We start from the raw sequence: 15,145 nt of genomic DNA, 5'->3' as shown, positions 1-15,145 counted from the left end.
GTCGTCGGGCATAATACGTAGAACAGAAGATCGGAGACTCCGGAACCACTAATAGTAGGGGTGCACCAGTTGTAGTGTAGTACTTTTTGTATAGTAAGCATAATACGTAGAACAGAAGATCGGAAACTCCGGAACCACTAATAGTATTGGTGCACCAGTTGTAGTGTAGTACCACCCGAGCATCTTTACAGCATAGGCGTATGCACTATGGTTCGCTGCGAAACACATGAAGCTGTTAAAACTACATAAGGCGTTGATATACAGAGACTCATTAAGCATCGTTACACTGTACGTATCACCCGAGCATCATTTGCCGCTTACGGAACTTCAAACGCTTGTCAATCAGCTCCCTGAGCCATTCATTTTAACAGGAGATCTGAACGCCCATAACATGCTGTGGGGCGGCTCGCGCTGCGAGGCAAGAGGGCGTACAGTAGAAGAGTTCCTTTTATGTTCTGGTGCGGTTCTGCTGAATCAACAAGAACCCACCTTCTATAGCGCCACACATAAGACGTACTCTTCAATAGATTTAACCATAGCTTCTCCAACTCTAATGCCATACCTTGACTGGTAGGTCATAAAAAACCCTTATGGAAGTGACCACTTCCATATTGCCTTAAATCTAACAAAACAACCTGGCAGCCCTCCACAGGTTCCCCGATGGAAAACAGACTCGTTAAATTGGGAACTGTTTCAAAAGATTACATACTTCCAATGGGATGATTTGGTTTCTTTTAATATAGATGATGCTGTGGCATATTTGACAGGTTTTATAATTGAGACCGCTGAAAAATGCATAAAAGAAACTATAGATAAAGCAAACTAACGGACTTGCTATAAGCGCCGTATAACTTGGTGGAACGACGAATGTAAAGAGGCACGGAAAAAACAAAATAAAGCTTGGGGCCTGCTTCGCGATTCTCCAACTGCGGAGAATCTCACTAATTTGAAGCAGTCAAAACCACAGGGCAGGAGAATACGTCAACGTGCTAAGCGGGATAGTTGGGAAAGGTACATGTGTAGTATCAATTCTTACAATGATGAGAGTAAGGTGTGGCAACAGGGTAAACAAATTAAAAGGCCGGGAAACACAACCACTTCCCTTAATAAACACTCAAGGTGACAGCATGAAAGATCAGGCCGATTTCCTGGGCGACCATTTTCAAAGTATTTGTAGCACATCCCACTATGAGCCAACAATTTTAAATTTCAAGGAACACGCAGAGCGGGAGCGCTTCAATTGAAAGTGCGCAACAGAAGTACCTTACAACCGTCCGTTTAGTCTCGCTGAACTCAATGGTTCTCTCACTTCATGCAGCAACTCAGCACCAGGTGGTGATCGCATAATATATGAAATGATCAAGAACCTGCACTCAGAAACATTAAACACGCTTCTGTCTCTTTACAATACCATGTGGATATCTGGACATATCTCGTCCTCATGGAAAGAAGCCATCATCATCCCGATTTATAAACAAGGCAAGGATCCCGCGTTAGCTAGCAGCTATAGTGCAATAGCACTAACAAACTGTATGTGGAAGTTATATGAAAAAATGGTGAACCGGCATCTAATATATTTCCTGGAAAGCAACCGTCTACTTGACCCCCTCCAATTTGGCTTCAGGGAAGGTAGGTCAACAATAGACCACCTCGTTCGCATTGAGGCAAACATTAGAGAAGCCTATATACTCAAACAATTCTTTCTCTCTGTATTTCTCGACTTGGAGAAAGCCTATGACACAACATGGCGATTCCGAATCCTTCGAGACATATCTGCAATGGGTGTACGCGGTAACATGTTAAAAATGATAGAAAGCTACTTGTCTAACCGCACGTTCGGCGTAAGAGTGGGCAATGTCCTGTCCAGAAGTTTCACTCAAGAGACTGGTGTGTCATAACGGGGCGTGCTTATTTGCACCCTCTTCATTGTTAAAATGAATTCACTTCACAAAGTCATTCCATCTACTATGTTTTATTCAATATATGTCAAAGATGTGCAGAGAGGATTTAAGTCTTGCAACCTTCGTCAGGTTCAGCTCGGACTGAACGAAGTGTCAAAATGGGCACATGAAAATGGTTTTAAGCTAAACCCCTTCAAAAGCTCCTGTATTCTTTTCTCTAGAAAGAGAGGCCTAATACAAGATCCATATATTATGCTGCATGGACAACATATACCAATCAACACTGGACACAAATTTTTAGGTATTATACTCGAAACAAAACTAACCTTCATTCCTCATATCAAGTATCTCAAAGCTAAGTGCGTGAAAACAATGAACATCCAGAAAATACTGTCACACACGACATGGGGTAGTGACAGAAAATGCCTCATGAACCTGTACAGGAGCCTTGTACGATCGCGGTTAGACTACGGCGCAGTAGTGTATCACTCTGTTACCCCTAGTGCTCTCAAGATGCTGGACGCTGTGCATCATCTTGGTATCCGCCTCGCCACCGGTGCCTTGAGGACAAGGCCTATTCAAAGCCTCTATGTTGAATCGAACGAATGGTCCCTTGATCTACAACGACCATATTCTACTTTTAATTACTTTGAAAGTACACACTGATAAAGACCATCCTCATACCATCAATGATATGAACTCTGCAACACTTTTTCACAACAAGCCTGCAGCAAGAGAGCCATTCTCGCTCCATGTGAGGAGGATGAGCGAAGATATGGACATTCCGCTTTTTGAAAATCGCCTAATGGCTCCTGCTAAGCCGTTACCGCCGTGATTGTGGCACATCATTGACTACGACACGTCATTTGTGGAGGTAACGAAGCACGCTCCAGAGGCTCACATTCATATGCATTTTCTAGAATTACACTTTAAATACTCGTGTCCAGAATATTACACAGATGCGTCTAAATCGCATGCCGGCGTATCTTATGCAGCCGTCGGCCCAACCTATTCAGAGTCCGATGTTCTCCACCCTCACACAAGCATCTTTACAGCAGAGGCGTATGCACGATGGTTCACTGCGAAACACATCAAGCAGTTTAAACTACATAAGGCGGTCATATGCACAGACCCATTAAACGTCGTTAAAACATTAATGTCATGCTGCAAACACAAAAATCCAGTAATTGCAGAACTTTCCTCTCTCTTGGGTACTATTTATGCCTCTGGCCAACATGTAACAGTATGCTGGGTGCCTGGACACAGAGGTATTGAAGGTAACGTGCTAGCAGACCGAATGGCAACTTCCTTAGATACAAAATCTTGCAACATGTCCATAGCTGTTCCAGTTGTAGACCTAAAGCCATATTTACGGAACAAACTAAGAACCTACTGGCAACATAAGTGGGACGCTGAAATCCTTAACATGCTCCACGTGGTTAAGCCACATTTAGGGTATTGGCCATCACTGACCAACTTAAGACGAAGTGATGTCCTATTCTGTTGTCTTAGAATAGGGCACACTAATGGTACACACAGTTTTTTGTTGACCGGCGGTGAACCTCCAATATGTAGTAGATGTAAGAACACCCTCAGTCTTCATTATGTCCTCCTGTAATTCCGCGAAGCACAAGCCGAGAGGAAAATACACTTCCCTTTACCATATAGGCAGTGTATACGACTTCACCTGGCACTGTTTCTAGGCAGAGAAGCGCTTTCGACATGAAAGCTGTTTTAGCGTTCTTAAATGACGTCTATACGCTCAACGTATTCTGTCCAAGAAATTCGTAGCACGGCCTCCTGCGAGAGGTCGCTGTGGCGATGTCAACCCTTGTTTATAGCACATGCCTCCAGCCCCTTGTACTCAAGGTACCTGGTGAGGCTGTTGTGTTACTCGTTCTCAACCATCACTTTGTAATTTTATTGCGATAGCAATTATATGGGCACTCAAAAGCAGATTTCTGCCGTCGGCGTCGCCGTCGCCGTCGCCGTGAGGTTCCGTATGACGTCAATGGAGATGAAATCGTGACCGCGCGCCGCCGAACGCTGTATGTGCGAGTGAAAGGGCGCGAGGGACGCGCTCTTTCACGGGGAGTGAACGCACGGCGTAGAACAAACGCGCGTTCCGCGCCGTGCTTGCTTAAGGGCTGCAGAAGTAGGCGTCTCTTTCCTCCTTTACAATCACCATATATGTGGAGCAAACGCGCCTTCTTCCGATGCGCGAGAGGCCGTGGGGGAGGGAAGGAAGGGGAGGGAAGGGAGGCGACGTTTAGCTGCTGCACCAAGTGCCTATTTATATCAGAGGCTCCGGCAACAGTCACCAACGCCGCACGCATTTTGAGCGAACGCGGGCAAAACACCGACGGCGTCGACAACAGTTCTGCGCGTTGCCGGTGCTGCTGCATGTCCAAGTTTATACAGCTGATAAAGCTAATATCATTACTCCGTATAGCTCTCTAGAAATTTGCTATCGCAATTGATGCTTCACCTTTCAGGTGAAACTGCGACAACTTTTATTGCGATAGCAATTATATGGACACTCAAAAGCAGATTTCTGCCGTCGGCGTCGCCGTCGCCGTCGCCGTGAGGTTCCGTATGACGTCAATGGAGATGAAATCGTGACCGCGCGCCGCCGAACGCTGTATGTGCGAGTGAAAGGGCGCGAGGGACGCGCTCTTTCACGGGGAGTGAACGCACGGCGTAGAACAAACGCGCGTTCCGCGCCGTGCTTGCTTAAGGGCTGCAGAAGTAGGCGTCTCTTTCCTCCTTTACAATCACCATATATGTGGAGCAAACGCGCCTTCTTCCGATGCGCGAGAGGCCGTGGGGGAGGCAAGGAAGGGGGAGGGAAGGGAGGCGACGTTTAGCTGCGGCACCAAGTGCCTATTTATATCAGAGGCTCCGGCAACAGTCACCAACGCCGCACGCATTTTGAGCGAACGCGGGCAAAACACCGACGGCGTCGACAACAGTTCTGCGCGTTGCCGGTGCTGCTGCATGTCCAAGTTTATACAGCTGATAAAGCTAATATCATTACTCCGTATAGCTCTCTAGAAATTTGCTATCGCAATTGATGCTTCACCTTTCAGGTGAAACTGCGACAAGTTTTATTGCGATAGCAATTATATGGACACTCAAAAGCAGATTTCTGCCGTCGGCGTCGCCGTCGCCGTCGCCGTGAGGTTCCGTATGACGTCAATGGAGATGAAATCGTGACCGCGCGCCGCCGAACGCTGTATGTGCGAGTGAAAGGGCGCGAGGGACGTGTCTTTCACGGGGAGTGAACGCACGGCGGAGAACAAACGCGCGTTCCGCGCCGTGCTTGCTTAAGGGCTGCAGAAGTAGGCGTCTCTTTCCTCCTTTACAATCACCATATATGTGGAGCAAACGCGCCTTCTTCCGATGCGCGAGAGGCCGTGGGGGAGGGAAGGGAGGCGACGTTTAGCTGCGGCACCAAGTGCCTATTTATATCAGAGGCTCCGGCAACAGTCACCAACGCCGCACGCATTTTGAGCGAACGCGGGCAAAACACCGACGGCGTCGACAACAGTTCTGCGCGTTGCCGGTGCTGCTGCATGTCCAAGTTTATACAGCTGATAAAGCTAATATCATTACTCCGTATAGCTCTCTACAAATTTGCTATCGCAATTGATGCTTCACCTTTCAGGTGAAACTGCGACAACTTTTTAAATACATGTTAAGTTACAACCTTGTTCCACATTTCATATTCATACCGTACGCCACTTCAGTCACTATCATTATTTTACTACCTATATTTATTTATTTACGAGTACCTTACAGCGCCCTCGTGGGACATTGTGTAAGGGGGGCAATACAGCATGTACATAATAGAGAAATACACATAGGTGAAATATTGATTATTACAAATGTAAGTGAACACACGAACAGAGAAAAGCAAAATATACTAAAACAGCAAAGTGTAGTGTCTGAAGGCGTTACACAAAAGATAATATAAAGCAACTATTTAAACACCAACAGTTTAACAAGATATGATAACTGCCGAAAAAGTATTACGCAAATAACTGTACACAGACGATAAAATAAAAACAGGTGAAAAAAAAAGTTGTCGCAGTTTCACCTGAAAGGTGAAGCATCAATTGCGATAGCAAATTTGTAGAGAGATATACGGAGTAATGATATTAGCTTTATCAGCTGTATAAACTTGGACATGCAGCAGCACCGGCAACGCGCCGAACTGTTGTCGACGCCGTCGGCATTTTGCCCGCGTTCGCTCAAAATGCGTGAGGCGTTGGTGACTGTTGCCGGAGCCTCTGATATAAATAGGCACTTGGTGCCGCAGCTAAACGTCGCCTCCCTTCCCTCCCCCTTCCCCCCCTCCCCCACGGCCTCTCGCGCATCGGAAGAAGGCGCGTTTGCTCTACATATATGGTGATTGTAAAGGAGGAAAGAGACGCCTACTTCTGCAGCCCTTAAGGAAGCACGGCGCAGAACGCGCGTTTGTTCTCCGCCGTGCGTTCACTCCCCGTGAAAGAGCGCGTCCCTCGCGCCCTTTCACTCGCACATACAGCGTTCGGCGGCGCGCGGCCACGATTTCATCTCCATTGACGTCATACGGAACCTCACGGCGACGGCGACGGCGACGGCGACGGCGACGGCGACGCCGACGGCGACGGCGACGCCGACGGCAGAAATCTGCTTTTGAGTGTCCATATAATTGCTATCGCAATAAAAAGCATCGTCAAAACTATAAAAGCAAAAAAAAAAAAAAAGCGTACCGGTAACAGCATTGTAGGCACGGGTGAACGTGAAAGCGCCATACATCAAATTTCGGTGCATAAATATTTTTTTAGGTTGCTCAAGAACTTTGCGTGATCCCGCTCTGATGCGAGATCATCTGGTAGGTCATTCCACAAACGAATCGCTCGTGGAAGGGCTGAAAGGTTGAAAGCGTCGGTTTCACCGTACATGCGTGATAAGCTAAAGTTGTTATTTAGTCGGCGTGAAGTTCGATGAGCTAGATTAAGGTGAACAGATGGCATCATGCTGGTGTGGATGAGTTTGTGGAAAAGTGATAAAAGGGAAATGTCACGGCGAATTTTTAGTGGCTCGAGTGCAAGGCCTTGTTTAATCTGTGTTATGCTAGATGGGTAGCTGTAATTACGCGTAATGAATCGACTGGCTCTGTTCTGGATAGATTCTAACTTGTTAATTAGGTATTTTTGGTGCGGTGACCAAATGGAGGGGGCGAACTCGAGTTGCGGACGGATTAAAGCAAGATACGCGAGTTTACGTACATCGGAAGGAGAATTGTATAAATTACGGCGTAGAAAACCTAATGATTTTGATGCGTTAGCACAGATAGAAGTGATATGTGTGGACCAGGAAAGATTAGGAGTTAGGTTTATGCCTAGGTACTTATAATGCTGAGCGCGTTCCACAATGCTGTTACCAATTTCGTATAGGCCACTAAAGTTATGATGTTTTCGACTAAAAGTGATTAGTTTGCACTTGGAAACGTTTAATGTCATCTGCCAGGTATCGCACCACTCACCAATACGCTCTAGGTCTTGTTGAAGGGCAAGATGATCAGTACTGCTGCGGATGGGACGGTAAATAATGCTGTCATCAGCGAATATGCGCATACAAGATGATAAATTGTCCGGCAGGTCATTAATGTAGATGAGGAAAAGTAAGGGGCCGAGAACACTTCCTTGCGGAACACCAGAGGAAACATAACAAAGTGATGAAGAGTAATTGTTTGCGATAGTAAATTGCTGCCGGTTCGTTAGGAAGTTACGGAGCCATGTTAGCGTAAGCGAATCTAGTTTTAGCGATGATAGTTTTAAAATCAAGCGGCAGTGAGCAACACGATCGAAGGCCTTTGCAAAGTCAAGGAATATGCAGTCTGTCTGTAGATTACTATTCATGTTAGAATGCAAGTCGGTAGTAAATTCGAAAGTTGAGTCTCACAAGAAAGACCCTTTCGAAACCCATGCTGGTTAGAAAAGAAGAATTTGTTAGATTCTAAATGAGTGTAAATGTTAGAAGCTAAGATATGCTCAAGCATCTTACAAGAGATGCATGTTAAGGAAATGGGGCGATAATTCCCAGGTGAACTTTTATTCCCACTTTTATGGACTGGCACTACTTTCGCTATCTTCCAGTCAGTAGGCAACAATCCCGTATTTAGTGACTGCCGGAAAATGTGGAATAGGATTTTACTAGAGGCAGATATAGTGTTCTTTAAAATTTTAGAATTTATATCGTCAATACCAGAAGACGAAGACATTTTCAGATTTTGTATGATTTTAGAAATGCCTTCAATTGTGATATCGATGGGTGCCATGTATGAGTAATCTCGTTCGAGAATTTCGAGAAGATGGTCGTTTTCACTAGTAAAGACAGATGAAAAGAATGAGTTAAAAACATATGGACAATCAGTGTCGCCAAAAGGAGTGTTATTTTCATCATGCAAGGAAATGAAGTTATCGTCGTAATCAGGGCTTATTACTTTCCAGAACTTCTTCGGATTAGATTTAAGGAGTGATGGTAAGTCCTGGGAATAGTATTTATTTTTGGCAGTTACAATTTCGTGGCAATATGTTTTTAGGCATTCCTCATACGTTTCCCAAGAAGACTGTGAACATGAATTTTTCGCTGACCTATAGAGCCGCTTCTTTCTGTTTCTGAGTCTGCGCAGAGACTTGTTGAACCATGGATTCGTTTTATCGTTAGTAATCGTTATCAAAGGCACGTGTTTTCCTATTAGTGCCGAAATCTTATTTTTGAAAAGAACCCAGTTTTCTTCTACTGAGCGACTGTAAAAGGAAGGTAGTAACACGTTGTCAGAAAAGGAAGTAAGTTCCGTGTTAATGGCATGGTAGTCGGCTTTATTATAATCCCTAATTTTCTTAGATTCAGTTCCTGCAAATGGCGGCTGGATAGCAAGAGCTACTTGTAGCAATTTGTGGTCACTAAATCCATTCAAATAGTCTATGTGGTTAATTGTTTCAGGTGCAGTTGTCAGAATGAGGTCTAGCGTATTCGAACCGCGTGTTGGGTGAGTAATAACCTGAGCAAAATTAAAGTCTAAAGTTAAGTTAATGAAGTCAGCTGAGTGTTTACAAGAAGACGACAGCTCCTCCCAGTCAATAAAGGGTAGATTAAAATCGCCGAAGAGATACACAGTGCGAGCCTGGCAGACTTCAATGGCAGCACTAATGCTGCTGCGCAACTAATCTAAGAAGGAATGATGACAATCAGGAGCCCGATAACAGCTGCCGAGCAACACTTTTCTGGAATGAATTGTGCAACCTACCCAGACAATTTCAATCTTAGAATTTAAAGTGATGGCGTATGACGTGATGGATCTTTTAATGGCCAGAAGAACACCACCACCCCTTCTGTCTATACGATCACATCGATAGATGTTGTAGCTGTTGGCACAAGAAAAAATTTCGCTGTCATTGATGTCAGCGTTCAGCCACGTCTCGGTGAAGACAAGAATATCAGAAAAGCTATCATCGATGTAAGATGAGACCATGTCACGTTTGGAAAGGATACTTCTAATATTAGTGAATGATACTGTTAGTGATAGAGGAGTGCAAGGCTGATGCAGCTTTTGCTGGCTAGATGTTCGTGTGTTTACTTCTAGCTATCTGCGTGAACGTACAACGGTCTTAGTGATGGCATCGTAGACGTAGCTTACGTTTTCGATGCGCAGCTTGTCTACTAGAAGCTTAAATGGCTTATTTTGAGTTTTTGCGAATTCTATTAGCTTCCTGCGAATCTGTCGCGTTGCTAATGAAAAATCCTCGCGTATTGAAAACGCTGTTCCCTTCAGGTTACGTGCACGTGACAAGATTTGCTCCTTATCTTTAAAAAGGGTCAGTTTGGCAATGATCGGTCGACACTTTTCTTTATCATGTCTACCCAACCTGTGAACCCGTTCAAACTGTGTACCTGTTAGTGTAAGCTGTAACTTTTCAGAACAGAACTTAATAATTTTCTCTTCGGAAGCTGCCCAATATGTTTTACGCCATTTACTGCGACAGTTTTTAGGCCCCTTTACAGCCATGTCACATCTACCATGAGAAACTCATTGCCCGCGTCATAACAGCTCATCGATTACATTACCACTTGTCATGGCGCTCTTTGGCCATACCTGGCCCTTGCGCCATAAAACACCACACATCATCAAAGTTGTCAGCGTCGCACTCCGTCAAACCAATTGGCATCCTTGAAATGCAGTCAGCATCAGTATGGCGCTGGCCGGTCTTGTACGATACAGTGAAATCAAACTTTTGAAGTCTAAGGGCCCAGCGCGCAAGCCAACCAGATGGATCATGCAAGTTCACAAGCCAACAGATAGAGTATCAACAGAGTCCGTTACTACAGGAAAATGTCGGCCGTAAAAGTATCAAACCATTAATTAGTAGCGAGGAGCTGTGGGAGACTGTCCTGCGCAGCTCCGATCCCACCCAGCAGGACCGAGTGCTGAGTTGGGCTGAGGAGGTAGCGGAGGCCCACACCGACTGGTAGGCGGACGTCTGGCAACATAAGGTGCTGAGACTGGAGCACACAAGCCTCCCTCTCTCACCCCCGGCCGCTCCCCTTTCTTAAAAAGGGAAATAATAGTTTATTCATTCATTCATGAAAGATACTTCTGAAATGCAAAGATTACGGCAAGACATTCCTGTTCGCTCATGGCGTAATTACGCTCCGGCTTGGTTAGTGGGAGGCTGGCGTAAGAAAAACATGTTCTCTGCTATCGCAGCGTTGGGCCAGTACAACATCGATGCCCACACCGCTAGCATCTGTGTGAACTTCAGTTAGTTTGGAAGGGTCACAGTGCCGCGGAATAGGCATTGTGACGCGGAACAGTGCCGCGGATGAATAAAGCGGCGAAAGTAAGAACACAGTCCCAACTAAGTGCGCTGCTCCTTCACAGACCGTGGTGCTTGAAACGCTTCGACGGCTTCAGTCTTCTGTGAATCAGGCCGGACGCCCCGTTTATCAACAAGATGACCCAATACCAATGCTTGACGCTCACAGAAGTGACTCTTCTTTGAGTTCGGAAATAGCCCGACGTTCTGGATACAGGTGAGGAAAACATCGAGGCGCTGATGTGTTCACTAAGTCTGCGACCGAAAATTCCATCCTCATCAAGGTAGTACATGCAAATCTCCCACAAGAATTGTGTCCATAAAGCGCTCAAAGGTTGCGGGGGCGTTACACAACCCGAAAGGCATTACATTGAACTCATAGAGACCATCTGGAGTCTCAAATGCCGTTTTTTCTTTGTCCATCGGGTCCATCGGGATCTGCTAATAACCTGAGCGAAAGTCAACTGAAGAAAAGTGCGAGGCTGAATGCAGGCAGTCAATGTTGTCTTGAGTTCGTGGAAGGGGAATAACGTCCTTTTTAGTGACCGCATCTAGGCGTCGATAATCCACGCAAAATCTCCATGTTCCATCTTTGTTTTTGACGAGTATCAATCAGTGGAGCCGCCCAAGGACGGCACGACATGCATTTCGCGAGCTTGTTCATCGATGATCTTGCGTTCTGATGGGTATACTCAGTAAGGCTTTTGTCTTATCGGATTCGCCGTACCTGTGTTGATCCTGTGACGTGTACGAGACGGAGCGATCGCAGGCTCTTTGGCAGAAAAGTCTAACACAGGCAGGTGTCTTGATAGAACATCGACCAAGGCACGGCGCTCACTGGTACTGAGTGACTTGTTCACCATGCAAAGAACACGGAAGTCAGCAGATTCAAGGTTAACTGTCTCGCCTGGTGCTTCTGCATCTGCCAGTGAAGACACTGTCAAAGGCGCGTCTTCTCTGAAGGTGGCGAGTTTCGAGCCATCAGGGACTGTCGCTGGCACTTGGCAGTGCGTGGTCGCATCACCATGCTCTTTTTTGCACAGGCCAGATGAATAGGCTCTACAGTGGCATCAAACATAGTGTCTAGTGCTGGCGCAAGTAAATGGAACGCAGATAACTGACAAGGCAGCCACGATGCTATCTCCAAAGACAAAAAAGGTACTTTCGTGGCGGAGGCTGCTGTCTTCCAGGAGTCCAGACGGAATGTTGAGGCGTACAGACACCTCCGCAGTTCGACAGTCAACTCTGGCACCACACTGCTTCAAAAAGTCAATGACTAAAATGACATCGTGCGTGCACCGCGAAATAAGTACGAATTCGGTTGTAAAAAGTTCACCGCCCAAGGATACGTCGATAGTACACACACCAACATGACGCAGTGATTCGACACCCAGTCCAAAGAAGATTCCTGCTTGATCCGTAGCGCTTGTCTTAAATACAGGACTCATTACTGAAATACTTACACCCGTGTCCACCAAGGTCATTGTAGGCACCCCATCAAGAAGTACGTGCACCTTGTTCTTTAACATAAAAACGAGAGGAGGTATATCTGTTAACAGCGAATTTCCAGCGACCTCACCGCCACCGACCGTGCTGGTTAGTTTTCTGGCGGTGGCGATGGTGGGCGCTGCCATGGCGACGGGGAACGGCGGGCCCGAGGTTCCGGCGGTGGTGTCAAACTCAGGTCGGTGGCCGGTGAGGCGCTCCTAAAGCTTCATTGCCAGAAAGTACTGCCCGATGTCGTGTTGGTCGGCAACCGAGTACCAGGAGATACCTAATAGCGCCGATGGCGCACAGCTGGTCGCTCGTACCGAGAAGACTGTCGGCGTCCTCAGAACCGTGCGATATGGCCTGGTACACCACAGCAATAACACAGGGGATGGCGGAGATGGATGCATGCGCGGATCTTCGAAGTAGAAAGGCATGTCGCAGTACGCAGAATAATTGACGATGGTCTCTGTATTATAACCACTTGAGGGTCGTCGATATTGGCGGGTGGTACGAGAGCGGGGTTGTTAGTTGAACCTCGCTGACAACGGTGCAATCAATCCACGCGGAGCTTCCGCGTAGTTGTCGGCGTCCGCGGCGTTCATCGATTGCCAGCTTGGAGTAGGCCTTGAGAAAGCGGCGTCCTGTGACGAGCAGGTACCCGTGAAACGTGGTGTGGATGAGGGAACTTCTTGTCGGAGCAGCTCTTGACGAACGATGTCGCGTATCGTTGAGGCCAGGTCCGACGCCGAGCTCACGTCAACGCTCGCCACCGTTGTTACGTTGGTCAACCGACCGAACTTGGTTGTTATTCGGCGCATCTTCAATGTTTCGTACGTGCGACAATTTCCTATGACGTCAGAAACCGAGTCCAAATTATCCTTGACGATGAGGATATTATAGATATCCTCAGCGATTACCTTGAGTAGATGGCCAACTTTGTCTTCTTCTGACATAGGTGAGTTCATCTGCTGACACAATCTCGGGATCTCCTCAGTATATGATTTAGCTTTTTTCGTGTCCCCGGGAGTAGAAAAAAGAAATAAAAAATAAAAAATGGGTGAAGCCCGCACCATTTGACCAATGATACATTTCTTCAATGGTAAAATAAATGAGTAGGAGTTGCTGTAGCAACTAAGTGGAAATTTAGAAAGAAAAGCCAGTTAAAAATAAAGGCGTAGGCAGAGCCTGTTGAATGACGCAAAATGAGCTGGTTTAGATACGGAGTCTGTGATTTGAATAGAATAACCAGAACAAGTATATTACACTAAACGCCTGAGCTATTACGTTGTAAGAAGCTTCGGCAGTGACACGAAGTTATGGCGCCTGCCTATTTATTTCATTATGAGTTGGAACAAGATGCTTCAAAAAGAAGCCATGCGCATATCAGCAACCTCCAGGGTCCGGCTGGCCAGATGTTTTGGCGGTGCCCTGCTTGCGAGGAGGAGGGCGATGCAGGAGGTGTCCGGGTAATTGTCATCCTGGAGGGTCAATGCATGAGAGGCTTATACATAGTGCTAAGATGATAAAACTAAAACAAAAGGGAGCGGAAAGCACGGGGAGTACTGTGGAACGTAACGAGAAAAGGAAAGGAAGGCAGAATGTATAAGAAGAATAGGAGGACAATGGGGATGAAGCATGCAGTTAGAGCCATCTGTCACGGCGAAACCCGCGCCATACTTGGCGTAAACAGTGTAGATGGCATGAAACAAACATTCATTTGTTTATTTGTAGCGCAATAGCAAGGAAAGCATACATCTTAGGTAGTACATGCGGAAGTAATGTGAAGCAGGGAAAAAAGAGTTAGGCGACAGGGGTTAGTTGGCGTCAGGGAGAACGGAAGAGGTAGGAGAGGGAGACGAAGAGACAGAAATAATCATAAGGTGCACGAGTTGCAGGAGCAAGGCCCGCGACTTTTTACATGTTAACATGGCCGGATAGGTGTCGGGCAATAGGGATGCGGCACGGACAGAGGCGTGCAATTGAGACATGATGGGTGTGGTGTGTGGACACGAACTAAAATAATGTGTCTCGTCGGTGCAAATTACACCGCATGAGCATAAGGGAGAAGCGCTCAGGTTAAATCTGTGTATGTAAAATTGAAAGTGGCCGTGCCCCGTGAATAGGTATGCCGAGAGTCGGTTTAGGGGGAATCAGCGCGAAATATCGTGAACACTTCGCACCCAGTTTTAATGGCTGGTGTTGGTTCCCTCTCACTGCCGGTAATAATGCCATCAGTGTTGTTTTAAATAACCGCGAGCAAATCGACCTCACTGTGAAGAAGCAATTGAGAGTTAGGCCGGTGGTCGCCGCGGAAGACGCAGCCGAGTCAGCAAGCTCATTCCCCATCACACCTCGATGGCGCGGGACGTGATAAAGGAAGACCCGAGGGCCCCTAAGGGCCTGCAAGCGGAGCGCCTTCTTAAGCTGCCAGACGCGCGTGTCCCTAAGTGCTCATTCACACTACGCTGACACGACACCGATTTTGGACTGCCGATTGTTGGCGACAGCTTTGTCCTTCCATTGAACCGTTGGTCACAGCGTTTCCTCTCCTGTAAAACTGCTGCCGCCAACAGTCGGCCGACCAAAATTGGTGTCGTGTCGGCCTAGTGCGAATCAGCTTTAACGCTTACGTGAGACAGCGCGTTTACCAGCGAAAGGCAATCACTGTATATACTTACACCGGCACTGATACGCAAGGAATCTACAAACGCGAACGCCTTGGCGAAGGCAACAGACTCAGTACTGTATGCGCTAGTCGCTTTCTCCACGCGAAACTTTCGCACAATGATTACACAACCGTCTGGGTCAAACGCAACGTAAGCCGCGCCCGCCGAGGCGCTCGTGAAGGTGCCGTTGGTGTAGTTAGGAAAGTCCCGGGCATGCGAA

The sequence above is a fragment of the Dermacentor silvarum genome, chromosome 7, assembly GCF_013339745.2.
Source record: "Dermacentor silvarum isolate Dsil-2018 chromosome 7, BIME_Dsil_1.4, whole genome shotgun sequence".
NCBI lineage: Eukaryota > Metazoa > Arthropoda > Arachnida > Ixodida > Ixodidae > Dermacentor > Dermacentor silvarum.
The sequence above is the reverse complement of the archived record's forward strand: the minus strand, read 5'-3'. Positions refer to the sequence as shown.